This window comes from Acipenser ruthenus, chromosome 13 (genome assembly GCF_902713425.1).
Source record: "Acipenser ruthenus chromosome 13, fAciRut3.2 maternal haplotype, whole genome shotgun sequence".
Taxonomy (NCBI): Eukaryota; Metazoa; Chordata; class Actinopteri; order Acipenseriformes; family Acipenseridae; genus Acipenser; species Acipenser ruthenus.
In genome coordinates this window covers 15,038,862-15,063,786 of record NC_081201.1, presented here as the reverse complement: position 1 = coordinate 15,063,786, position 24,925 = coordinate 15,038,862, and the positions used below count along the sequence as shown (strand labels likewise).

Sequence of the window (24,925 nt, the reverse complement as noted above, 5' to 3'; positions counted from 1 at the left end):
TTCTTGTGCACCGTTCCCGGAGGTACTGCAATACCGGGTCGATGCGTGGAGTGGACGGAGCAAGCCCCGGTTCCATCTCCTGCTTCCAAAAATCAATTTAATATAGACGGGTCCCCCTATGGGGGACGTATCAGATATTAAACTGATAAGAACAGATACTACACTTGATCTGAGCCAAGAGGCCGAGAAGCGATGCCCACAATGGTTTTGACCAAACGCCCCGGGCGCGGCCGCCCGCCGGAGCTGCCGGGGTACTCGCTTCTTGGACTGAGGGGAAAAATGGGAAAAAGAAAAAAAAAAGAAAAAGAAAAAAAAAGGTGCCAGGCTCTAATTATTAACACGGCCGGCGCCGCTGTGCTCGTTCTGCTTTTAAACCCATGTCGAGCCCCACCCCGAGGGGCAGGGCTAGCCAAAAATTGCATTGAACTCATAAATGCTCCTCTCCACGGAAATCTTTAGTAAAAGGCGAAAGATTTATTCGAACTGAAGAGAAGCCAGAGTGTGGTTTTACTGGTAGCCCAGCCCTTCCGGCCGGCCCAAAGGCCTTCTCCTCTACCCGGCGGCAAGGCCAAACAAAACCAAACAAAACAGGGAACTCTTCCCAAAACGCAAGTGCCGTTCGGTCCCGGCAAAGGGGCGCTTTGCTGCTGCTGCCGCCTTGAAAGCGAGGGCTCCTTGCCCCACTAAACAGCTCCGTTTCTGCTTTACCGCTGCGCTCGTCCTCCTCCTCCCACGAGCGCAAGGCCTTCTGGGTACACTGGCCTGCTGCGTGAGCAGAGCAGACTGTCCATCAGTTAGGCAGGCCTGCCTTCCTTATTTGGAACAAACAAACAAACAAACAAAAAAAAAAAAAAAAAAAAAAAAAAAAAAACAACAAAAAGAGCGGGAAAAAATACAACCCAGAAAAAGGGAGAGGGAGAGGCTGGCTAGCGCTCTCTCTGTCTCTCTGTCTCTCTGTCTGCCTGTCTGTCTGCCTGCCTGCCTGCCTGCCTGCCTGCCTGTCTGTCTCTCTCTTTTTTGACCTTTCTTGTGCACCGTTCCCGGAGGTACTGCAATACCGGGTCGATGCGTGGAGTGGACGGAGCAAGCCCCGGTTCCATCTCCTGCTTCCAAAAATCAATTTAATATAGACGGGTCCCCCTATGGGGGACGTATCAGATATTAAACTGATAAGAACAGATTTTTTTTTTTTTTTTTTTTTTTTTTTTTTTTTAAATTTTAATCAAATACTCAAAAAAAATACATCAATTTCTCACAAATAATACATCAAAATCAAATACTCAAAAACACGTCAATTTCTCAAAAACAATACTCAAAAAAACCTCAATTTCTCAAAAACGATACATCAAAATCATCATCATATTCAACTCAAACTCGAACTAAAGCTTTTTCTCATTTTCCAACTCAATCCTTTTTTTGGCTTTCTTTAAAGCCTCTTCCGCCTTCCACCGTGCATGCAACAATACTCTTTGTCTCTCCTCCTCATATCTTCTCCACTCTTGTTCAGAAATCCTGCCCTTCCTCATCCTCTCCTTCCACGCCAACAACTCCGCAAACTCCTTAGCACAAAACATCTTCATTATATATTCTTCTGAAGACATTCCTTCCTCCCTTCCACTGTCCATGGTTTCTGACTCTCCTTTCTTTTTTCTTTTCTCCTCCTCTTCCTCCACACTCTTTGCCCAACTTGAGCTTGCTGTTGCCCCTTCCTCATCCACTTTCCTCTTTCTCTGAACACCCTCCACCCCCTCCATGGAATCATCCACGGAGGAGCCGGAACCTTCCGAGGACTTCTGTTGGCTGTTCTGCATACTGCTGCCTCTCTTTTTCTCCGCCTCCCTGTTCGGCTCTCCTCCCCTTTCTTTTGTCCCTTCTGAACCAGAGTTTCCCGCCATTCCGCCCCCTTCTTTGGAAGCTCCACCCCCAACACTTTCTCCTTTGTTCTTCTCATTGTCCTTTTTCTCTGGTTTTTCCCCTTTCTCTGTCTTCTTTTGCTTTGCTTCTTCTTTTTCCTTTCCTCCGTGTCCCGCCGCCTGAGCATAACTCCTCGCACTCTCAGGGCAATCTCTGTAGACATGCTCCTTGGAGCCACAGAGATTGCATATAGTCCCACTGGGGCAATCCCTGGATACATGGCCTATTTGGCTACAGTTCTTACAAACTACCTCCTCACAATCTGCTGCAAGATGACCTCCTCTGTTACATTTGTAACACACCTTTGGCTGTCCTCTGTAAAACACAGTCCCCCTCACCGATCCAATCATCAGGTCAGGTCGGATGTGAATCATCCTCCCCTCCCTGACGTGCAGTTTAGCCATATATTTCCACACTCCATTCCAAATCCTCTCACTGTCCATCATTTTAACAGGTAACTCACTCTTAAGTTCCAGGCTCCTCTTCAACCTCGTAGAGATGTCCTCCACCGGCAGAAAAGGGCAGGCCATTGAAACAAAAACTGTTCTCCAGTCCATAAGAAACATAGGCTCAATGTTAAAAACACTGGCCGGCAGCTTCTCCTTGTTGTCCTCAAAGGTCTTCACTGCCTTCCAACAATCCTCTTCTTTATTCAAGGTCAGGTCGAAACTCCCTTTTGCAACACTGTCCTTCAAACACAATACATCTTCAGCCTTCAGTTTAAATAGACCAAACACGATCTCCAAAACAAATTTCCGTCTCCCCCACAGCCCTGTCAGATTCTTCAACTGGAGCCTCAGGGTGTTCCTTGCTCTTGGACCTTCTTCTTCCATCTCGTCAGTAATATTCCTTCCAGCTCACGCTTTCCAGATCGATTACCTTCGCCTTCTCAAAGACACTTGATCGGAGCCAAGAGGCCGAGAAGCGATGCCCACAATGGTTTTGACCAAACGCCCCGGGCGCGGCCGCCCGCCGGAGCTGCCGGGGTACTCGCTTCTTGGACTGAGGGGAAAAATGGGAAAAAGAAAAAAAAAAGAAAAAGAAAAAAAAAGGTGCCAGGCTCTAATTATTAACACGGCCGGCGCCGCTGTGCTCGTTCTGCTTTTAAACCCATGTCGAGCCCCACCCCGAGGGGCAGGGCTAGCCAAAAATTGCATTGAACTCATAAATGCTCCTCTCCACGGAAATCTTTAGTAAAATACTCTTTTATTGAGATTTTACATTTTTTACATTTACACCCATTCGTTTTTTCATTCATTTTACATTTCTTTTAAAGATGACATTCATGCATACAGACATACATTTTGTTTTAAAAGCATTTAAAATACATTTAAAAACACCAAGACAATTGTGCTTTGTACATGGTTAAAACAGACACAGATTAAAATCAACATGAAAAAAACCTGTGCTGTTTTAAAAGTGACTGGAAAAAAAGAACCATCTATAAAAAACCAGTGCTTGTGAGGGCCGGGGAGTGCTCTCTAAAAAAGTGAACATAAACCTAGATCTAAAACAGGGACAGGGGAAAAGGGACAGTGTATAAACAGTGAGTTAAAATTCTAAAATTTTAAAACACTTAAAATGTAACTTTTAATAGTTTACATTAAAAATCTTTTAGATACATAAAACAAAACAAAACAAAAATCAAATAAAACATTCAAAATAAATCAAATCAAAATCCATAAAACTGAAACAAAAAGACTACATAAAACCAGGGCACCGTTGAAAAACGGTCATGCCAGCTAAAAAGGGCGGAATGCTGGCATGACAAAATAAATAAAAGGCTTAGCGGTGCCCCGTAGTCCCGCTCCTAGGAGCTAGCGGTTCCAGTTTTTTCCCTTATTCCATCTTCACGTCCTGAAGTCCGGCGATCCTCCACTCCGCGCAGGCCTTGTCCTTCCCGAGGGTCCGGATGTCCAGAATTACAAAGTCCTTGATAAGAGTTTGTGCCCTTCTGGTCGTGGTGATAGTGTCTAGCTCCTGCTTGTGATAGACACAGACGTTACGGCCTTCCCACAGGATCTGCTTGACAACATTGATGACACGCCAAACGCACTTAGCTGTGCTGGTAGTGATTCCTCCCGCAGGCCCATAGAGCACAGTCTCAGCGGTCATCTTGGCCGTGTCAGCAAACCTGTTTAGGAAGACAGAGACAGAGAGCCAGACACTGCCAGCCACATCACACTCCCAGAAGATATGGGCTGGTGTTTCTCTCTTGCGGCACTTTGCATAGGGGCATGTTTCTACTTGGGCTAGTCCCCTCCTGAACATGAACGCTCGAGTGGGGAGTGCACTGTGGACGGTGTTCCATGCTATATCCTTCTGGACATTACTGAGGCAGCTGTGAGACACATTCTCCCAGATTTTTTGGCTTTGGGTGAGGGAGAAAGTAGCTACTTTTTCAATTTCCTGGGAACCGGCAAGATATTTAGTTACAGCCTTGTATTCCCAGGAGGCCAATTTTGCTTTATCTAAGCCCAATTTATATATAGTGTCCCTTAAGGTTCTATAATACAATGGGGGGTCCCAGGAGTACGGCACGGTGTTATCAATAGTGCAGAGGCCCAAGGCCCTGAGACAGGTGGCAAAATAGAAACGATTCATGTAACATACCTTCCTGTCCAGGGCCTGGATGTTCTTGATAGTTTGCGTGAGCCCCTGCACTCGGGTGAGCTGCACAACGTCCGGGACCCCCTTACCTCCCTTCTTGTCGGCTTTACTCAGAGTGGCTCGCTTTACCCTCTCCATCTTGCTGCCCCAGATAAAGCGGTGGATAATGCGGTCCACCACTTTTTTGGTGGTCCTGTCTGGGGGAAAGATTTTTCCTACATAAGAGAGGATGGGGAACAGTATAGACTTGGTTATTAATACTCTACCCGTCATTGTTAAGGATCTTGTGCTCCATCCGCCAATCTTTTTACGGACCTGGTTAATGGCCGCCGTCCAGCTCTGGGCCCCCGAGCTATTGTTCTCGAAAATGAGGCCCAGAATCTTGATTTTGTCCTTTTTGACAGGGTACATGTCCGACAGTTCCCTATCTACCTGCCAATTTTTAGACACGTAGACTTCGCTCTTGGACTTATTAATCACTGCCCCGGTCGCCGTGCAGTACTTCTCAAGGATATTACTAATCCGAGGTACCGACGATGTGTTGGTGCAAATGAGTGACACATCGTCCATATATGCTGTTGTTTTGACCTGGACCCCGTTGGATCCAGGCAGCTGGAAACCAGTTATATTGGTATCCCTACGAATTGCCTGCAGGAGGGGTTCAATGCACACGACATATAGCAGTGGGGATAGTGGGCAACCCTGTCTGACCCCTGACTGGATAGATATTTTACCAGTCAGGTGCCTGTTCACCAAGACTCGGGTACTAATGTTTGTATATATGGTTTTAACCCACTCCCTAAGTCCAGGAGCGAATTTCATCTGGTCCATCACTTTGTACATATATTCATGGCTTACCCTATCGAACGCCTTCTCCTGGTCAAGGTTGAACAGGCAGAGGGGATGGTTCCGTTCTCTAGAATAAGCCAGAATGTCCCTTGTTAACATTAAAATATCCGTGATGGACCTCCCTGGGACGCCACAAGCCTGGTCAGGGCCAATGACCAAAGGGAGGTGTACTTGTAGCCGGAGCATCAGAGCTTTGGCTAGTATCTTGTAATCCACGCAAAGGAGGCTGATTGGGCGCCAATTCCGTAGATCTTTAACTTCCCCTTTCTTATGAAGGAGAGTAATTACACTCTCCCGCATAGAAGGGCCCAACCGCTTCTCCCTGTAGACCGCTCTGTAGACCTCCGCTAAATGGACTTTTAGCGTGTCCCAAAAAAGATGGTAATACTCACCCGGGATGCCATCTGGACCTGGCGTCTTACCGGTGTTCATGGTCTTAACCGCCTGGGTGAGCTCCTCCAGCGTGAGTTCTGGGTCCTTCTCCTCCTCCTCGTCGTCCCGCACTGAGTCAGGCTCCAACTGGCTCAGGAACCACTCTATCAGGGTGTCATCTGTAGCTTTGATGTTATACAGGTCCCTATAGAAGTTCTCTACCACTTTTTTCACTCCCTCACTATCCTCTACTATCCTCCCCCTGCTGTCGAGCATGGAGGACATCAAGTGCCGCTTCTCCCTCGTTTTCTGGAAGAAGAAGCGAGTACACTTTTCGTCTTCCTCCATTTTTTGCACTTTTGCATTGTGCATGACCTTTCGTTGTTCCTCCCTACAAAGCACTGAAAGATCTAGCTTGGTCTGGGCTATCTCGTCGCTTACAGGGAACCCCCGAAGCTGAAGCAGGCTCAGACGCTGGAGGGCAGCATTCAGGTATTTATATTTGGCCCTCCTTTCTTTTGCTTTCCTCTTGCCTGCTGCTATGAAATAACCCTTAGTTCTCATTTTGACCATCTCCCACCACTCTATAGGGGAGTTGAATAGGTCACGCAAAGTGGTCCACTCAACAAGCCTGCTCTTATAGGCTGCAGCTATGGAGGGGTCATCGAGTAAGGAAGTGTTTAATTTCCAGACCCCTGACCCCATCTGGGAGGTCTGAGGGACCTGCAATGTTACCTGCAGGAGCCTATGGTCAGAGAAGAAGACGGCCTGGGTGTCTACTGCCGTCTTCGTAAGGGAGCTGGTATGCAGGACGAGATCTATACGGGAGAAGGAGGTCCCAGATGAGCTCACCCAGGTAAAGGGAGGCACCAGGTCCTTACCTGCATCACACAGGGAGAAATCAAATATTACGGAGGACAAAACTCTACTAGAGCGGTCGTTGCGTGGCCTGCTCCGGTCTACGTCCCTCAGAGCACAATTGAAGTCACCTGACACGATGACGGGTACGTTCCCCAGCAGGAGTGGACGCAGCTGTGGAAAAAATTGAACTCTTTCGTTTTGGTTAGTGGGTGCGTAGACATTGACCAGTCTGAGGGGAGTGTTGTTGTATGTCACATCCACGCTCAGAATTCTACCAGGTTCTACCTCCCTGCTGCTGCGGGAGGTAATAAATGGGTTTTTAAACAGGATACCTACTCCGTCGGCTCTGGCTATGTTGGAGCCCGACCAGAAGGAGTCCCCCAGGGTCCAACTCTCCTTCAGGTCCCTATAATCAGGGCTCGACGAAATACCACACTCCTGCAGAAAGATGAGATCTGCTTTCAAGTTAGCTAGATAGTTTAGTACATCAAATCTTTTTTGTGTCTCCCTGATGCTCCTGACATTAACAGACACACATATCAGGGCCATCAGGGTAGCTAACAAGAAAAGGAGTCGCTGCGTCCACCCCATAGCGACTATGATTGGGAGGTCGGGACACTCTTCCTACTCTTAGCTCTACGCTTGCTTCGAGGGGGCTTGGGCTTATTTGCAACTCCCATCACCCCTGAGAAGGTACTCACTGCTGCCTCGTCCAAGAAGGCACCGTCTTTATATGCACAGTACGTGGAGTTGTTGGGGCTATTCAACTCCCCACAAGGTAAGTCTGGTGGAACTTGCTCAGGGCCCCTCGGAACGTGTGGGTCAGCTTTGTCCTGGGGGGGGGTTATGACAGACAGCATTCTTTGGCTGTTACCGTCTGTTGAATTGGAGCTGTTAGCAGACTTCTGGCTTACCGCGTCCAGGGGTATTCCCATGTCCTCCAGTGCTGTATCTAGGAGGACCTCTAGGGGGCCCCTGGTTTTGCCCATACAAGGGAGGGGGTCAAGGATGCTTTGAAGGGAGGCCCTTCGCTTGAAGAGGGTCATTGCTACCGAGGTACTGCTGGTCAGGGAAGGTGTTGACCCCGACCTCTCCCTCGGTGCATTAGTGAACACCTCTTCTGCGAGGTGTGCTAGGGTTTGTGCCAACGACTGGGAAGGCTGGCTGGGGATGCCCTGGCTGGCTGCTACCTGCCCACTAGGCGGCAGTGTAGCCGTCCCACTCGCCTCCGTCTCTGCCTGCGAGGGCAAGACTGGGGACTTTGTGTGGACATTAGCTGGTTTTGGATCTATGGGGGCCACCTGCAACTTGCTGTCTTTGATCCTGATCTTCTTTCTTTTCCCCCCCTCGTCTCTACCCTTTCTTTTCCCCACCCTCTGCTGGTTCTTCACTCCCTTCCCCTCCTTCTCACTCTCACTTTCACTGTCGCTTTCGCTTTCCTCCCCCACGGACTCAATCCTTATGGCGTCATAACGAGAGCCGAGGGGGAGTGCTGGCGCTGAGAGGGCCCTACTCAGGGGGGGGCCGCTGCTGGGTCCGGGCTCCCTCCCTGCCTCGTGTTCTGCATCAGAGGAGCTACTGGAGGAGCTAGTGGAGTAGCTGTTGTACTCTCTCTCTGGGCTGGGGGAAGGGGTCCTCGTAAAACGGGACATGTCTCGGGGGCGGGGGGGTGAGGGGGGTGCTGGTGATGATGGTGGTGCTGGAGTCTGGGTCTTGGATACTGTTGGTGGTGATGTGGACTGATCTTTGTTACTTGCTCCCTCTTCCTGCTCAGGCCTAGGCTTGTTGGTATTTGCCTTGCTGGCTCTGGCCATGTTGGCATAGGAAGAGGGGCAGTCCTTAAACAGGTGCCCCTTCTTTCCACACAAATTGCACTGCCTCTCTTCTCTGCAGTGGCTGGTCTCGTGGGGGGCGCCGCAGTTCCTGCACTTGACTACAGTACATGCGGCCGCCAGGTGTCCTAATTCCCCACATTTCCTGCAGAGTTTTGGCATCCCATTATAGAATACCAGCCCTCTGTTGGGCCCTAACACTATGGAGTTTGGAATGTGGCGGACGCCTCCAATGCCCGATGGATCAACATTAAGGCGTACCAGCCACTTTCTGGCTCCTGTCCAAACCCCATCTTCATCTGTAATTTTCCTCCCTTCTGATGACACCCTCCCATAGCGGTTAAGCCATGTTGTAATATCATAGTCGCTAACAGCCTCATTGAAAAATTGGACAGTAACAACTTTCATTTCTCTGTCTGTCAGTGCATCCACACAAAATTCTTTGTATGGAGCGAGATATTTATTCTCCCCCCAAAAGGACCACATTTCTTGTAACTTTTGGGGGTTCCTAAAACTGACCTCAAACACTTCCTTAAGCCCTGGCAATTTCACCAAACAATTCAAGTCAGAAGGGGAAAAACCCATACCCCTCTGAAGAATGGTCCGGCTGAACTCCAGTCTCGTCAGTCCTGGTTCCGTTTCCTCTTGCTGGGTCCTTGTGAAGCGCACCGCATTGTGCCTCCTAGTCTCCTGGGTTGGCCGGAACGCCATCCTTCAGCTGGCTCCTCCGATTGGGGTGGGAGAAGCCTCTGGACGTCCGGGTTGTCTCTCTCTACGGAAAAGAAACAACGTAAGCAGCAAATCTGGGCAGTTGAAGGAACTATTACTTTAGTCCCTGAGGAGATGGTCGCCTCGCAAGAGGGACCCCCTCCCCAGGTGAACGGTGTCCTTCCCTGGCGGAGTAGGGGGCGCTGCTTGGCACCGAGACCACGTAGGAAGAATCGTGGCTGTGACGCCTCCTCGGGGTCCGGGGCCGCCCTCTACGAAATCTTTAGTAAAAGGCGAAAGATTTATTCGAACTGAAGAGAAGCCAGAGTGTGGTTTTACTGGTAGCCCAGCCCTTCCGGCCGGCCCAAAGGCCTTCTCCTCTACCCGGCGGCAAGGCCAAACAAAACCAAACAAAACAGGGAACTCTTCCCAAAACGCAAGTGCCGTTCGGTCCCGGCAAAGGGGCGCTTTGCTGCTGCTGCCGCCTTGAAAGCGAGGGCTCCTTGCCCCACTAAACAGCTCCGTTTCTGCTTTACCGCTGCGCTCGTCCTCCTCCTCCCACGAGCGCAAGGCCTTCTGGGTACACTGGCCTGCTGCGTGAGCAGAGCAGACTGTCCATCAGTTAGGCAGGCCTGCCTTCCTTATTTGGAACAAACAAACAAACAAACAAAAAAAAAAAAAAAAAAAAAAAAAAAAAAACAACAAAAAGAGCGGGAAAAAATACAACCCAGAAAAAGGGAGAGGGAGAGGCTGGCTAGCGCTCTCTCTGTCTCTCTGTCTCTCTGTCTGCCTGTCTGTCTGCCTGTCTGCCTGCCTGCCTGCCTGCCTGCCTGCCTGTCTGTCTCTCTCTTTTTTGACCTTTCTTGTGCACCGTTCCCGGAGGTACTGCAATACCGGGTCGATGCGTGGAGTGGACGGAGCAAGCCCCGGTTCCATCTCCTGCTTCCAAAAATCAATTTAATATAGACGGGTCCCCCTATGGGGGACGTATCAGATATTAAACTGATAAGAACAGATACTACACTTGATCTGAGCCAAGAGGCCGAGAAGCGATGCCCACAATGGTTTTGACCAAACGCCCCGGGCGCGGCCGCCCGCCGGAGCTGCCGGGGTACTCGCTTCTTGGACTGAGGGGAAAAATGGGAAAAAGAAAAAAAAAAGAAAAAGAAAAAAAAAGGTGCCAGGCTCTAATTATTAACACGGCCGGCGCCGCTGTGCTCGTTCTGCTTTTAAACCCATGTCGAGCCCCACCCCGAGGGGCAGGGCTAGCCAAAAATTGCATTGAACTCATAAATGCTCCTCTCCACGGAAATCTTTAGTAAAATACTCTTTTATTGAGATTTTACATTTTTTTTTACATTTACACCCATTCGTTTTTTCATTCATTTTACATTTCTTTTAAAGATGACATTCATGCATACAGACATACATTTTGTTTTAAAAGCATTTAAAATACATTTAAAAACACCAAGACAATTGTGCTTTGTACATGGTTAAAACAGACACAGATTAAAATCAACATGAAAAAAACCTGTGCTGTTTTAAAAGTGACTGGAAAAAAAGAACCATCTATAAAAAACCAGTGCTTGTGAGGGCCGGGGAGTGCTCTCTAAAAGTTCAAAAGTGAACATAAAACTATATTACTAAAACAGGGACAGGGGAAAAGGGACAGTGTGTGGAACAGTGAGTTAAAATTCTAAAATTTTAAAACACTTAAAATGTAACTTTTAATAGTTTACATTAAAAATCTTAAAGATACATAAAACAAAACAAAACAAAATCAAATAAAACATTCAACATAAATCAAATAAAAGTCCATAAAACTGAAACAAAAAGACTACATAAAACCAGGGCACCGTTCAAAAACGGTCATGCCAGCTAAAAAGGGCGGAATGCTGGCATGACAAAATAAATAAAAGGCTTAGCGGTGCCCCGTAGTCCCGCTCCTAGGAGCTAGCGGTTCCAGTTTTTTCCTTTATTCCATCTTCACGTCCTGAAGTCCGGCGATCCTCCACTCCGCGCAGGCCTTGTCCTTCCCGAGGGTCCGGATGTCCAGAATTACAAAGTCCTTGATAAGAGTTTGTGCCCTTCTGGTCGTGGTGATAGTGTCTAGCTCCTGCTTGTGATAGACACAGACGTTACGGCCTTCCCACAGGATCTGCTTGACAACATTGATGACACGCCAAACGCACTTAGCTGTGCTGGTATCGATTCCTCCCGCAGGCCCATAGAGCACAGTCTCAGCGGTCATCTTGGCCGTGTCAGCAAACCTGTTTAGGAAGACAGAGACAGAGAGCCAGACACTGCCAGCCACATCACACTCCCAGAAGATATGGGCTGGTGTTTCTCTCTTGCGGCACTTTGCATAGGGGCATGTTTCTACTTGGGCTAGTCCCCTCCTGAACATGAACGCTCGAGTGGGGAGTGCACTGTGGACGGTGTTCCATGCTATATCCTTCTGGACATTACTGAGGCAGCTGTGAGACACATTCTCCCAGATTTTTTGGCTTTGGGTGAGGGAGAAAGTAGCTACTTTTTCAATTTCCTGGGAACCGGCAAGATATTTAGTTACAGCCTTGTATTCCCAGGAGGCCAATTTTGCTTTATCTAAGCCCAATTTATATATAGTGTCCCTTAAGGTTCTATAATACAATGGGGGGTCCCAGGAGTACGGCACGGTGTTATCAATAGTGCAGAGGCCCAAGGCCCTGAGACAGGTGGCAAAATAGAAACGATTCATGTAACATACCTTCCTGTCCAGGGCCTGGATGTTCTTGATAGTTTGCGTGAGCCCCTGCACTCGGGTGAGCTGCACAACGTCCGGGACCCCCTTACCTCCCTTCTTGTCGGCTTTACTCAGGGTGGCTCGCTTTACCCTCTCCATCTTGCTGCCCCAGATAAAGCGGTGGATAATGCGGTCCACCACTTTTTTGGTGGTCCTGTCTGGGGGAAAGATTTTTCCTACATAAGAGAGGATGGGGAACAGTATAGACTTGGTTATTAATACTCTACCCGTCATTGTTAAGGATCTTGTGCTCCATCCGCCAATCTTTTTACGGACCTGGTTAATGGCCGCCGTCCAGCTCTGGGCCCCCGAGCTATTGTTCTCGAAAATGAGGCCCAGAATCTTGATTTTGTCCTTTTTGACAGGGTACATGTCCGACAGTTCCCTATCTACCTGCCAATTTTTAGACACGTAGACTTCGCTCTTGGACTTATTAATCACTGCCCCGGTCGCCGTGCAGTACTTCTCAAGGATATTACTAATCCGAGGTACCGACGATGTGTTGGTGCAAATGAGTGACACATCGTCCATATATGCTGTTGTTTTGACCTGGACCCCGTTGGATCCAGGCAGCTGGAAACCAGTTATATTGGTATCCCTACGAATTGCCTGCAGGAGGGGTTCAATGCACACGACATATAGCAGTGGGGATAGTGGGCAACCCTGTCTGACCCCTGACTGGATAGATATTTTACCAGTCAGGTGCCTGTTCACCAAGACTCGGGTACTAATGTTTGTATATATGGTTTTAACCCACTCCCTAAGTCCAGGAGCGAATTTCATCTGGTCCATCACTTTGTACATATATTCATGGCTTACCCTATCGAACGCCTTCTCCTGGTCAAGGTTGAACAGGCAGAGGGGATGGTTCCGTTCTCTAGAATAAGCCAGAATGTCCCTTGTTAACATTAAAATATCCGTGATGGACCTCCCTGGGACGCCACAAGCCTGGTCGGGGCCAATGACCAAAGGGAGGTGTACTTGTAGCCGGAGCATCAGAGCTTTGGCTAGTATCTTGTAATCCACGCAAAGGAGGCTGATTGGGCGCCAATTCCGTAGATCTTTAACTTCCCCTTTCTTATGAAGGAGAGTAATTACACTCTCCCGCATAGAAGGGCCCAACCGCTTCTCCCTGTAGACCGCTCTGTAGACCTCCGCTAAATGGACTTTTAGCGTGTCCCAAAAAAGATGGTAATACTCACCCGGGATGCCATCTGGACCTGGCGTCTTACCGGTGTTCATGGTCTTAACCGCCTGGGTGAGCTCCTCCAGCGTGAGTTCTGGGTCCTTCTCCTCCTCCTCCTCGTCCCGCACTGAGTCAGGCTCCAACTGGCTCAGGAACCACTCTATCAGGGTGTCATCTGTAGCTTTGATGTTATACAGGTCCCTATAGAAGTTCTCTACCACTTTTTTCACTCCCTCACTATCCTCTACTATCGTCCCCCTGCTGTCGAGCATGGAGGACATCAAGTGCCGCTTCTCCCTCGTTTTCTGGAAGAAGAAGCGAGTACACTTTTCGTCTTCCTCCATTTTTTGCACTTTTGCATTGTGCATGACCTTTCGTTGTTCCTCCCTACAAAGCACTGAAAGATCTAGCTTGGTCTGGGCTATCTCGTCGCTTACAGGGAACCCCCGAAGCTGAAGCAGGCTCAGACGCTGGAGGGCAGCATTCAGGTGTTTATATTTGGCCCTCCTTTCTTTTGCTTTCCTCTTGCCTGCTGCTATGAAATAACCCTTAGTTCTCATTTTGACCATCTCCCACCACTCTATAGGGGAGTTGAATAGGTCACGCAAAGTGGTCCACTCAACAAGCCTGCTCTTATAGGCTGCAGCTATGGAGGGGTCATCGAGTAAGGAGGTGTTTAATTTCCAGACCCCTGACCCCATCTGGGAGGTCTGAGGGACCTGCAATGTTACCTGCAGGAGCCTATGGTCAGAGAAGAAGACGGCCTGGGTGTCTACTGCCGTCTTCGTAAGGGAGCTGGTATGCAGGACGAGATCTATACGGGAGAAGGAGGTCCCAGATGAGCTCACCCAGGTAAAGGGAGGCACCAGGTCCTTACCTGCATCACACAGGGAGAAATCAGATATTACGGAGGACAAAACTCTACTAGAGCGGTCGTTGCGTGGCCTGCTCCGGTCTACGTCCCTCAGAGCACAATTGAAGTCACCTGACACGATGACGGGTACGTTCCCCAGCAGGAGTGGACGCAGCTGTGGAAAAAATTGAACTCTTTCGTTTTGGTTAGTGGGTGCGTAGACATTGACCAGTCTGAGGGGAGTGTTGTTGTATGTCACATCCACGCTCAGAATTCTACCAGGTTCTACCTCCCTGCTGCTGCGGGAGGTAATAAATGGGTTTTTAAACAGGATACCTACTCCGTCGGCTCTGGCTATGTTGGAGCCCGACCAGAAGGAGTCCCCCAGGGTCCAACTCTCCTTCAGGTCCCTATAATCAGGGCTCGACGAAATACCACACTCCTGCAGAAAGATGAGATCTGCTTTCAAGTTAGCTAGATAGTTTAGTACATCAAATCTTTTTTGTGTCTCCCTGATGCTCCTGACATTAACAGACACACATATCAGGGCCATCAGGGTAGCTAACAAGAAAAGGAGTCGCTGCGTCCACCCCATAGCGACTATGATTGGGAGGTCGGGACACTCTTCCTACTCTTAGCTCTACGCTTGCTTCGAGGGGGCTTGGGCTTATTTGCAACTCCCATCACCCCTGAGAAGGTACTCACTGCTGCCTCGTCCAAGAAGGCACCGTCTTTATATGCACAGTACGTGGAGTTGTTGGGGCTATTCAACTCCCCACAAGGTAAGTCTGGTGGAACTTGCTCAGGGCCCCTCGGAACGTGTGGGTCAGCTTTGTCCTGGGGGGGGGTTATGACAGACAGCATTCTTTGGCTGTTACCGTCTGTTGAATTGGAGCTGTTAGCAGACTTCTGGCTTACCGCGTCCAGGGGTATTCCCATGTCCTCCAGTGCTGTATCTAGGAGGACCTCTAGGGGGCCCCTGGTTTTGCCCATACAAGGGAGGGGGTCAAGGATGCTTTGAAGGGAGGCCCTTCGCTTGAAGAGGGTCATTGCTACCGAGGTACTGCTGGTCAGGGAAGGTGTTGACCCCGACCTCTCCCTCGGTGCATTAGTGAACACCTCTTCTGCGAGGTGTGCTAGGGTTTGTGCCAACGACTGGGAAGGCTGGCTGGGGATGCCCTGGCTGGCTGCTACCTGCCCACTTGGCGGTAGTGTAGCCGTCCCACTCGCCTCCGTCTCTGCCTGCGAGGGCAAGACTGGGGACTTTGTGTGGACATTAGCTGGTTTTGGATCTATGGGGGCCACCTGCAACTTGCTGTCTTTGATCCTGATCTTCTTTCTTTTCCCCCCCTCGTCTCTACCCTTTCTTTTCCCCACCCTCTGCTGGTTCTTCACTCCCTTCCCCTCCTTCTCACTCTCACTTTCACTGTCGCTTTCGCTTTCCTCCCCCACGGACTCAATCCTTATGGCGTCATAACGAGAGCCGAGGGGGAGTGCTGGCGCTGAGAGGGCCCTACTCAGGGGGGGGCCGCCGCTGGATCCGGGCTCCCTCCCTGCCTCGTGTTCTGCATCAGAGGAGCTACTGGAGGAGCTAGTGGAGTGGCTGTTGTACTCTCTCTCTGGGCTGGGGGAAGGGGTCCTCGTAAAACGGGACATGTCTCGGGGGCGGGGGGGTGAGGGGGGTGCTGGTGATGATGGTGGTGCTGGAGTCTGGGTCTTGGATACTGTTGGTGGTGATGTGGACTGATCTTTGTTACTTGCTCCCTCTTCCTGCTCAGGCCTAGGCTTGTTGGTATTTGCCTTGCTGGCTCTGGCCATGTTGGCATAGGAAGAGGGGCAGTCCTTAAACAGGTGCCCCTTCTTTCCACACAAATTGCACTGCCTCTCTTCTCTGCAGTGGCTGGTCTCGTGGGGGGCGCCGCAGTTCCTGCACTTGACTACAGTACACGCGGCCGCCAGGTGTCCTAATTCCCCACATTTCCTGCAGAGTTTTGGCATCCCATTATAGAATACCAGCCCTCTGTTGGGCCCTAACACTATGGAGTTTGGAATGTGGCGGACGCCTCCAATGCCCGATGGATCAACATTAAGGCGTACCAGCCACTTTCTGGCTCCTGTCCAAACCCCATCTTCGTCTGTAATTTTCCTCCCTTCTGATGACACCCTCCCATAGCGGTTAAGCCATGTTGTAATATCATAGTCGCTAACAGCCTCATTGAAAAATTGGACAGTAACAACTTTCATTTCTCTGTCTGTCAGAGCATCCACACAAAATTCTTTGTATGGAGCGAGATATTTATTCTCCCCCCAAAAGGACCACATTTCTTGTAACTTTTGGGGGTTCCTAAAACTGACCTCAAACACTTCCTTAAGCCCTGGCAATTTCACCAAACAATTCAAGTCAGAAGGGGAAAAACCCATACCCCTCTGAAGAATGGTCCGGCTGAACTCCAGTCTCGTCAGTCCTGGTTCCGTTTCCTCTTGCTGGGTCCTTGTGAAGCGCACCGCATTGTGCCTCCTGGTCTCCTGGGTTGGCCGGAACGCCATCCTTCAGCTGGCTCCTCCGATTGGGGTGGGAGAAGCCTCTGGACGTCCGGGTTGTCTCTCTCTACGAAAAAGAGACAACGTAAGCAGCAAATCTGGGCAGTTGAAGGAACTATTACTTTAGTCCCTGAGGAGATGGTCGCCTCGCAAGAGGGACCCCCTCCCCAGGTGAACGGTGTCCTTCCCTGGCGGAGTAGGGGGCGCTGCTTGGCACCGAGACCACGTAGGAAGAATCGTGGCTGTGACGCCTCCTCGGGGTCCGGGGCCGCCCTCTGCTCCTCCCAGATGGCGCCCTCTGCTGGGCGCCTGCTGCTCTCTCGGTCTGGATCTCGATTGCAATCAAGGGCTGGGGATGAGGTCGTCTAGGTCATCAAAGGGTCCTCAAAGGTCGTCTGGATGGTAGGTCCTCCTTCTCTCTAACTCCAGGAACGTCTGGAAAAGCCTGAAAAAGAAAAAAACTGGAACCGCCTGAAAAAGAAAAAACTGCTCTCAACAGTCAACAAAATCTTGAAAGACCCTCGGCCTGGATTGGGCAAGCCAAAACCAGACTGAGCATTAGTCTTCCAAAAAGTTGCCGAGCTGAAGAAAGCCAGTCAAAAATAAAAAAAAATTCTGTTCCTCCTCACCCGAACAAACCTCTCACAGACCCTCGGAGGGAGCGGGCAATGCCACTACCCTCTAAGCCTTAGTCTTAGAAAGACTTATTCGAACTGAAGAGAAGCCAGAGTGTGGTTTTACTGGTAGCCCAGCCCTTCCGGCCGGCCCAAAGGCCTTCTCCTCTACCCGGCGGCAAGGCCAAACAAAACCAAACAAAACAGGGAACTCTTCCCAAAACGCAAGTGCCGTTCGGTCCCGGCAAAGGGGCGCTTTGCTGCTGCTGCCGCCTTGAAAGCGAGGGCTCCTTGCCCCACTAAACAGCTCCGTTTCTGCTTTACCGCTGCGCTCGTCCTCCTCCTCCCACGAGCGCAAGGCCTTCTGGGTACACTGGCCTGCTGCGTGAGCAGAGCAGACTGTCCATCAGTTAGGCAGGCCTGCCTTCCTTATTTGGAACAAACAAACAAACAAACAAAAAAAAAAAAAAAAAAAAAAAAAAAAAAACAACAAAAAGAGCGGGAAAAAATACAACCCAGAAAAAGGGAGAGGGAGAGGCTGGCTAGCGCTCTCTCTGTCTCTCTGTCTCTCTGTCTGCCTGTCTGTCTGCCTGCCTGCCTGCCTGCCTGCCTGCCTGTCTGTCTCTCTCTTTTTTGACCTTTCTTGTGCACCGTTCCCGGAGGTACTGCAATACCGGGTCGATGCGTGGAGTGGACGGAGCAAGCCCCGGTTCCATCTCCTGCTTCCAAAAATCAATTTAATATAGACGGGTCCCCCTATGGGGGACGTATCAGATATTAAACTGATAAGAACAGATACTACACTTGATCTGAGCCAAGAGGCCGAGAAGCGATGCCCACAATGGTTTTGACCAAACGCCCCGGGCGCGGCCGCCCGCCGGAGCTGCCGGGGTACTCGCTTCTTGGACTGAGGGGAAAAATGGGAAAAAGAAAAAAAAAAGAAAAAGAAAAAAAAAGGTGCCAGGCTCTAATTATTAACACGGCCGGCGCCGCTGTGCTCGTTCTGCTTTTAAACCCATGTCGAGCCCCACCCCGAGGGGCAGGGCTAGCCAAAAATTGCATTGAACTCATAAATGCTCCTCTCCACGGAAATCTTTAGTAAAAGGCGAAAGATTTATTCGAACTGAAGAGAAGCCAGAGTGTGGTTTTACTGGTAGCCCAGCCCTTCCGGCCGGCCCAAAGGCCTTCTCCTCTACCCGGCGGCAAGGCCAAACAAAACCAAACAAAACAGGGAACTCTTCCCAAAACGCAAGTGCCGTTCGGTCCCGGCAAAGGGGCGCTTTGCTGCTGCTGCCGCCTTGAAAGCGAGGGCTCCTTGCCCCACTAAACAGCTCCGTTTCTGCTTTACCGCTGCGCTCGTCCTCCTCCTCCCACGAGCGCAAGGCCTTCTGGGTACACTGGCCTGCTGCGTGAGCAGAGCAGACTGTCCATCAGTTAGGCAGGCCTGCCTTCCTTATTTGGAACAAACAAACAAACAAACAAAAAAAAAAAAAAAAAAAAAAAAAAAAAAACAACAAAAAGAGCGGGAAAAAATACAACCCAGAAAAAGGGAGAGGGAGAGGCTGGCTAGCGCTCTCTCTGTCTCTCTGTCTGCCTGTCTGTCTGCCTGTCTGCCTGCCTGCCTGCCTGCCTGCCTGCCTGTCTGTCTCTCTCTTTTTTGACCTTTCTTGTGCACCGTTCCCGGAGGTACTGCAATACCGGGTCGATGCGTGGAGTGGACGGAGCAAGCCCCGGTTCCATCTCCTGCTTCCAAAAATCAATTTAATATAGACGGGTCCCCCTATGGGGGACGTATCAGATATTAAACTGATAAGAACAGATACTACACTTGATCTGAGCCAAGAGGCCGAGAAGCGATGCCCACAATGGTTTTGACCAAACGCCCCGGGCGCGGCCGCCCGCCGGAGCTGCCGGGGTACTCGCTTCTTGGACTGAGGGGAAAAATGGGAAAAAGAAAAAAAAAAGAAAAAGAAAAAAAAAGGTGCCAGGCTCTAATTATTAACACGGCCGGCGCCGCTGTGCTCGTTCTGCTTTTAAACCCATGTCGAGCCCCACCCCGAGGGGCAGGGCTAGCCAAAAATTGCATTGAACTCATAAATGCTCCTCTCCACGGAAATCTTTAGTAAAATACTCTTTTATTGAGATTTTACATTTTTTACATTTACACCCATTCGTTTTTTCATTCATTTTACATTTCTTTTAAAGATGACATTCATGCATACAGACATACATTTTGTTTTAAAAGCATTTAAAATACATTTAAAAACACCAAGACAATTGTGCTTTGTACATGGTTAAAACAGACACAGATTAAAATCAACATGAAAAAAACCTGTGCTGTTTTAAAAGTGACTGGAAAAAAAGAACCATCTATAAAAAACCAGTGCTTGTGAGGGCCGGGGAGTGCTCTCTAAAAAAGTGAACATAAACCTAGATCTAAAACAGGGACAGGGGAAAAGGGACAGTGTATAAACAGTGAGTTAAAATTCTAAAATTTTAAAACACTTAAAATGTAACTTTTAATAGTTTACATTAAAAATCTTTTAGATACATAAAACAAAACAAAACAAAAATCAAATAAAACATTCAAAATAAATCAAATCAAAATCCATAAAACTGAAACAAAAAGACTACATAAAACCAGGGCACCGTTGAAAAACGGTCATGCCAGCTAAAAAGGGCGGAATGCTGGCATGACAAAATAAATAAAAGGCTTAGCGGTGCCCCGTAGTCCCGCTCCTAGGAGCTAGCGGTTCCAGTTTTTTCCTTTATTCCATCTTCACGTCCTGAAGTCCGGCGATCCTCCACTCCGCGCAGGCCTTGTCCTTCCCGAGGGTCCGGATGTCCAGAATTACAAAGTCCTTGATAAGAGTTTGTGCCCTTCTGGTCGTGGTGATAGTGTCTAGCTCCTGCTTGTGATAGACACAGACGTTACGGCCTTCCCACAGGATCTGCTTGACAACATTGATGACACGCCAAACGCACTTAGCTGTGCTGGTAGTGATTCCTCCCGCAGGCCCATAGAGCACAGTCTCAGCGGTCATCTTGGCCGTGTCAGCAAACCTGTTTAGGAAGACAGAGACAGAGAGCCAGACACTGCCAGCCACATCACACTCCCAGAAGATATGGGCTGGTGTTTCTCTCTTGCGGCACTTTGCATAGGGGCATGTTTCTACTTGGGCTAGTCCCCTCCTGAACATGAACGCTCGAGTGGGGAGTGCACTGTGGACGGTGTTCCATGCTATATCCTTCTGGACATTACTGAGGCAGCTGTGAGACACATTCTCCCAGATTTTTTGGCTTTGGGTGAGGGAGAAAGTAGCTACTTTTTCAATTTCCTGGGAACCGGCAAGATATTTAGTTACAGCCTTGTATTCCCAGGAGGCCAATTTTGCTTTATCTAAGCCCAATTTATATATAGTGTCCCTTAAGGTTCTATAATACAATGGGGGGTCCCAGGAGTACGGCACGGTGTTATCAATAGTGCAGAGGCCCAAGGCCCTGAGACAGGTGGCAAAATAGAAACGATTCATGTAACATACCTTCCTGTCCAGGGCCTGGATGTTCTTGATAGTTTGCGTGAGCCCCTGCACTCGGGTGAGCTGCACAACGTCCGGGACCCCCTTACCTCCCTTCTTGTCGGCTTTACTCAGGGTGGCTCGCTTTACCCTCTCCATCTTGCTGCCCCAGATAAAGCGGTGGATAATGCGGTCCACCACTTTTTTGGTGGTCCTGTCTGGGGGAAAGATTTTTCCTACATAAGAGAGGATGGGGAACAGTATAGACTTGGTTATTAATACTCTACCCGTCATTGTTAAGGATCTTGTGCTCCATCCGCCAATCTTTTTACGGACCTGGTTAATGGCCGCCGTCCAGCTCTGGGCCCCCGAGCTATTGTTCTCGAAAATGAGGCCCAGAATCTTGATTTTGTCCTTTTTGACAGGGTACATGTCCGACAGTTCCCTATCTACCTGCCAATTTTTAGACACGTAGACTTCGCTCTTGGACTTATTAATCACTGCCCCGGTCGCCGTGCAGTACTTCTCAAGGATATTACTAATCCGAGGTACCGACGATGTGTTGGTGCAAATGAGTGACACATCGTCCATATATGCTGTTGTTTTGACCTGGACCCCGTTGGATCCAGGCAGCTGGAAACCAGTTATATTGGTATCCCTACGAATTGCCTGCAGGAGGGGTTCAATGCACACGACATATAGCAGTGGGGATAGTGGGCAACCCTGTCTGACCCCTGACTGGATAGATATTTTACCAGTCAGGTGCCTGTTCACCAAGACTCGGGTACTAATGTTTGTATATATGGTTTTAACCCACTCCCTAAGTCCAGGAGCGAATTTCATCTGGTCCATCACTTTGTACATATATTCATGGCTTACCCTATCGAACGCCTTCTCCTGGTCAAGGTTGAACAGGCAGAGGGGATGGTTCCGTTCTCTAGAATAAGCCAGAATGTCCCTTGTTAACATTAAAATATCCGTGATGGACCTCCCTGGGACGCCACAAGCCTGGTCAGGGCCAATGACCAAAGGGAGGTGTACTTGTAGCCGGAGCATCAGAGCTTTGGCTAGTATCTTGTAATCCACGCAAAGGAGGCTGATTGGGCGCCAATTCCGTAGATCTTTAACTTCCCCTTTCTTATGAAGGAGAGTAATTACACTCTCCCGCATAGAAGGGCCCAACCGCTTCTCCCTGTAGACCGCTCTGTAGACCTCCGCTAAATGGACTTTTAGCGTGTCCCAAAAAAGATGGTAATACTCACCCGGGATGCCATCTGGACCTGGCGTCTTACCGGTGTTCATGGTCTTAACCGCCTGGGTGAGCTCCTCCAGCGTGAGTTCTGGGTCCTTCTCCTCCTCCTCGTCGTCCCGCACTGAGTCAGGCTCCAACTGGCTCAGGAACCACTCTATCAGGGTGTCATCTGTAGCTTTGATGTTATACAGGTCCCTATAGAAGTTCTCTACCACTTTTTTCACTCCCTCACTATCCTCTACTATCCTCCCCCTGCTGTCGAGCATGGAGGACATCAAGTGCCGCTTCTCCCTCGTTTTCTGGAAGAAGAAGCGAGTACACTTTTCGTCTTCCTCCATTTTTTGCACTTTTGCATTGTGCATGACCTTTCGTTGTTCCTCCCTACAAAGCACTGAAAGATCTAGCTTGGTCTGGGCTATCTCGTCGCTTACAGGGAACCCCCGAAGCTGAAGCAGGCTCAGACGCTGGAGGGCAGCATTCAGGTATTTATATTTGGCCCTCCTTTCTTTTGCTTTCCTCTTGCCTGCTGCTATGAAATAACCCTTAGTTCTCATTTTGACCATCTCCCACCACTCTATAGGGGAGTTGAATAGGTCACGCAAAGTGGTCCACTCAACAAGCCTGCTCTTATAGGCTGCAGCTATGGAGGGGTCATCGAGTAAGGAGGTGTTTAATTTCCAGACCCCTGACCCCATCTGGGAGGTCTGAGGGACCTGCAATGTTACCTGCAGGAGCCTATGGTCAGAGAAGAAGACGGCCTGGGTGTCTACTGCCGTCTTCGTAAGGGAGCTGGTATGCAGGACGAGATCTATACGGGAGAAGGAGGTCCCAGATGAGCTCACCCAGGTAAAGGGAGGCACCAGGTCCTTACCTGCATCACACAGGGAGAAATCAGATATTACGGAGGACAAAACTCTACTAGAGCGGTCGTTGCGTGGCCTGCTCCGGTCTACGTCCCTCAGAGCACAATTGAAGTCACCTGACACGATGACGGGTACGTTCCCCAGCAGGAGTGGACGCAGCTGTGGAAAAAATTGAACTCTTTCGTTTTGGTTAGTGGGTGCGTAGACATTGACCAGTCTGAGGGGAGTGTTGTTGTATGTCACATCCACGCTCAGAATTCTACCAGGTTCTACCTCCCTGCTGCTGCGGGAGGTAATAAATGGGTTTTTAAACAGGATACCTACTCCGTCGGCTCTGGCTATGTTGGAGCCCGACCAGAAGGAGTCCCCCAGGGTCCAACTCTCCTTCAGGTCCCTATAATCAGGGCTCGACGAAATGCCACACTCCTGCAGAAAGATGAGATCTGCTTTCAAGTTAGCTAGATAGTTTAGTACATCAAATCTTTTTTGTGTCTCCCTGATGCTCCTGACATTAACAGACACACATATCAGGGCCATCAGGGTAGCTAACAAGAAAAGGAGTCGTTGCGTCCACCCCATAGCGACTATGATTGGGAGGTCGGGACACTCTTCCTACTCTTAGCTCTACGCTTGCTTCGAGGGGGCTTGGGCTTATTTGCAACTCCCATCACCCCTGAGAAGGTACTCACTGCTGCCTCGTCCAAGAAGGCACCGTCTTTATATGCACAGTACTTGGAGTTGTTGGGGCTATTCAACTCCCCACAAGGTAAGTCTGGTGGAACTTGCTCAGGGCCCCTCGGAACGTGTGGGTCAGCTTTGTCCTGGGGGGGGGTTATGACAGACAGCATTCTTTGGCTGTTACCGTCTGTTGAATTGGAGCTGTTAGCAGACTTCTGGCTTACCGCGTCCAGGGGTATTCCCATGTCCTCCAGTGCTGTATCTAGGAGGACCTCTAGGGGGCCCCTGGTTTTGCCCATACAAGGGAGGGGGTCAAGGATGCTTTGAAGGGAGGCCCTTCGCTTGAAGAGGGTCATTGCTACCGAGGTACTGCTGGTCAGGGAAGGTGTTGACCCCGACCTCTCCCTCGGTGCATTAGTGAACACCTCTTCTGCGAGGTGTGCTAGGGTTTGTGCCAACAACTGGGAAGGCTGGCTGGGGATGCCCTGGCTGGCTGCTACCTGCCCACTAGGCGGCAGTGTAGCCGTCCCACTCGCCTCCGTCTCTGCCTGCGAGGGCAAGACTGGGGACTTTGTGTGGACATTAGCTGGTTTTGGATCTATGGGGGGCACCTGCAACTTGCTGTCTTTGATCCTGATCTTCTTTCTTTTCCCCCCCTCGTCTCTACCCTTTCTTTTCCCCACCCTCTGCTGGTTCTTCACTCCCTTCCCCTCCTTCTCACTCTCACTTTCACTGTCGCTTTCGCTTTCCTCCCCCACGGACTCAATCCTTATGGCGTCATAACGAGAGCCGAGGGGGAGTGCTGGCGCTGAGAGGGCCCTACTCAGGGGGGGGCCGCTGCTGGGTCCGGGCTCCCTCCCTGCCTCGTGTTCTGCATCAGAGGAGCTACTGGAGGAGCTAGTGGAGTAGCTGTTGTACTCTCTCTCTGGGCTGGGGGAAGGGGTCCTCGTAAAACGGGACATGTCTCGGGGGCGGGGGGGTGAGGGGGGTGCTGGTGATGATGGTGGTGCTGGAGTCTGGGTCTTGGATACTGTTGGTGGTGATGTGGACTGATCTTTGTTACTTGCTCCCTCTTCCTGCTCAGGCCTAGGCTTGTTGGTATTTGCCTTGCTGGCTCTGGCCATGTTGGCATAGGAAGAGGGGCAGTCCTTAAACAGGTGCCCCTTCTTTCCACACAAATTGCACTGCCTCTCTTCTCTGCAGTGGCTGGTCTCGTGGGGGGCGCCGCAGTTCCTGCACTTGACTACAGTACATGCGGCCGCCAGGTGTCCTAATTCCCCACATTTCCTGCAGAGTTTTGGCATCCCATTATAGAATACCAGCCCTCTGTTGGGCCCTAACACTATGGAGTTTGGAATGTGGCGGACGCCTCCAATGCCCGATGGATCAACATTAAGGCGTACCAGCCACTTTCTGGCTCCTGTCCAAACCCCATCTTCATCTGTAATTTTCCTCCCTTCTGATGACACCCTCCCATAGCGGTTAAGCC

General features: G+C 49.9%; 6 non-coding genes and 2 pseudogenes across 6 annotated transcripts; all 8 read right to left on the bottom strand.

Moving 5' to 3' along the window:
* LOC131697069 (U2 spliceosomal RNA) lies at window positions 1–194 on the bottom strand. Its single transcript, XR_009306951.1, has one exon. It is a non-coding gene; the product is annotated as a U2 spliceosomal RNA (small nuclear RNA).
* A 194-nt stretch (window positions 195–388) lies between these two features.
* Window positions 389–503, bottom strand: LOC131697322 (U5 spliceosomal RNA). Its single transcript, XR_009307168.1, has one exon. It is a non-coding gene; the product is annotated as a U5 spliceosomal RNA (small nuclear RNA).
* Window positions 504–1,024: 521 nt separating this feature from the next.
* On the bottom strand, window positions 1,025–1,241 carry LOC131697115 (U2 spliceosomal RNA; annotated as a pseudogene).
* An 8,109-nt stretch (window positions 1,242–9,350) lies between these two features.
* Window positions 9,351–9,477, bottom strand: LOC131697338 (U5 spliceosomal RNA; annotated as a pseudogene).
* A 529-nt stretch (window positions 9,478–10,006) lies between these two features.
* On the bottom strand, window positions 10,007–10,200 carry LOC131697068 (U2 spliceosomal RNA). The gene has a single exon (XR_009306950.1). It is a non-coding gene; the product is annotated as a U2 spliceosomal RNA (small nuclear RNA).
* Window positions 10,201–17,765: 7,565 nt separating this feature from the next.
* LOC131697067 (U2 spliceosomal RNA) lies at window positions 17,766–17,959 on the bottom strand. The gene has a single exon (XR_009306949.1). It is a non-coding gene; the product is annotated as a U2 spliceosomal RNA (small nuclear RNA).
* Window positions 17,960–18,153: 194 nt separating this feature from the next.
* Window positions 18,154–18,268, bottom strand: LOC131697321 (U5 spliceosomal RNA). Its single transcript, XR_009307167.1, has one exon. It is a non-coding gene; the product is annotated as a U5 spliceosomal RNA (small nuclear RNA).
* Window positions 18,269–18,789: 521 nt separating this feature from the next.
* On the bottom strand, window positions 18,790–18,983 carry LOC131697066 (U2 spliceosomal RNA). Its single transcript, XR_009306948.1, has one exon. It is a non-coding gene; the product is annotated as a U2 spliceosomal RNA (small nuclear RNA).
* Window positions 18,984–24,925: the final 5,942 nt, after the last annotated feature.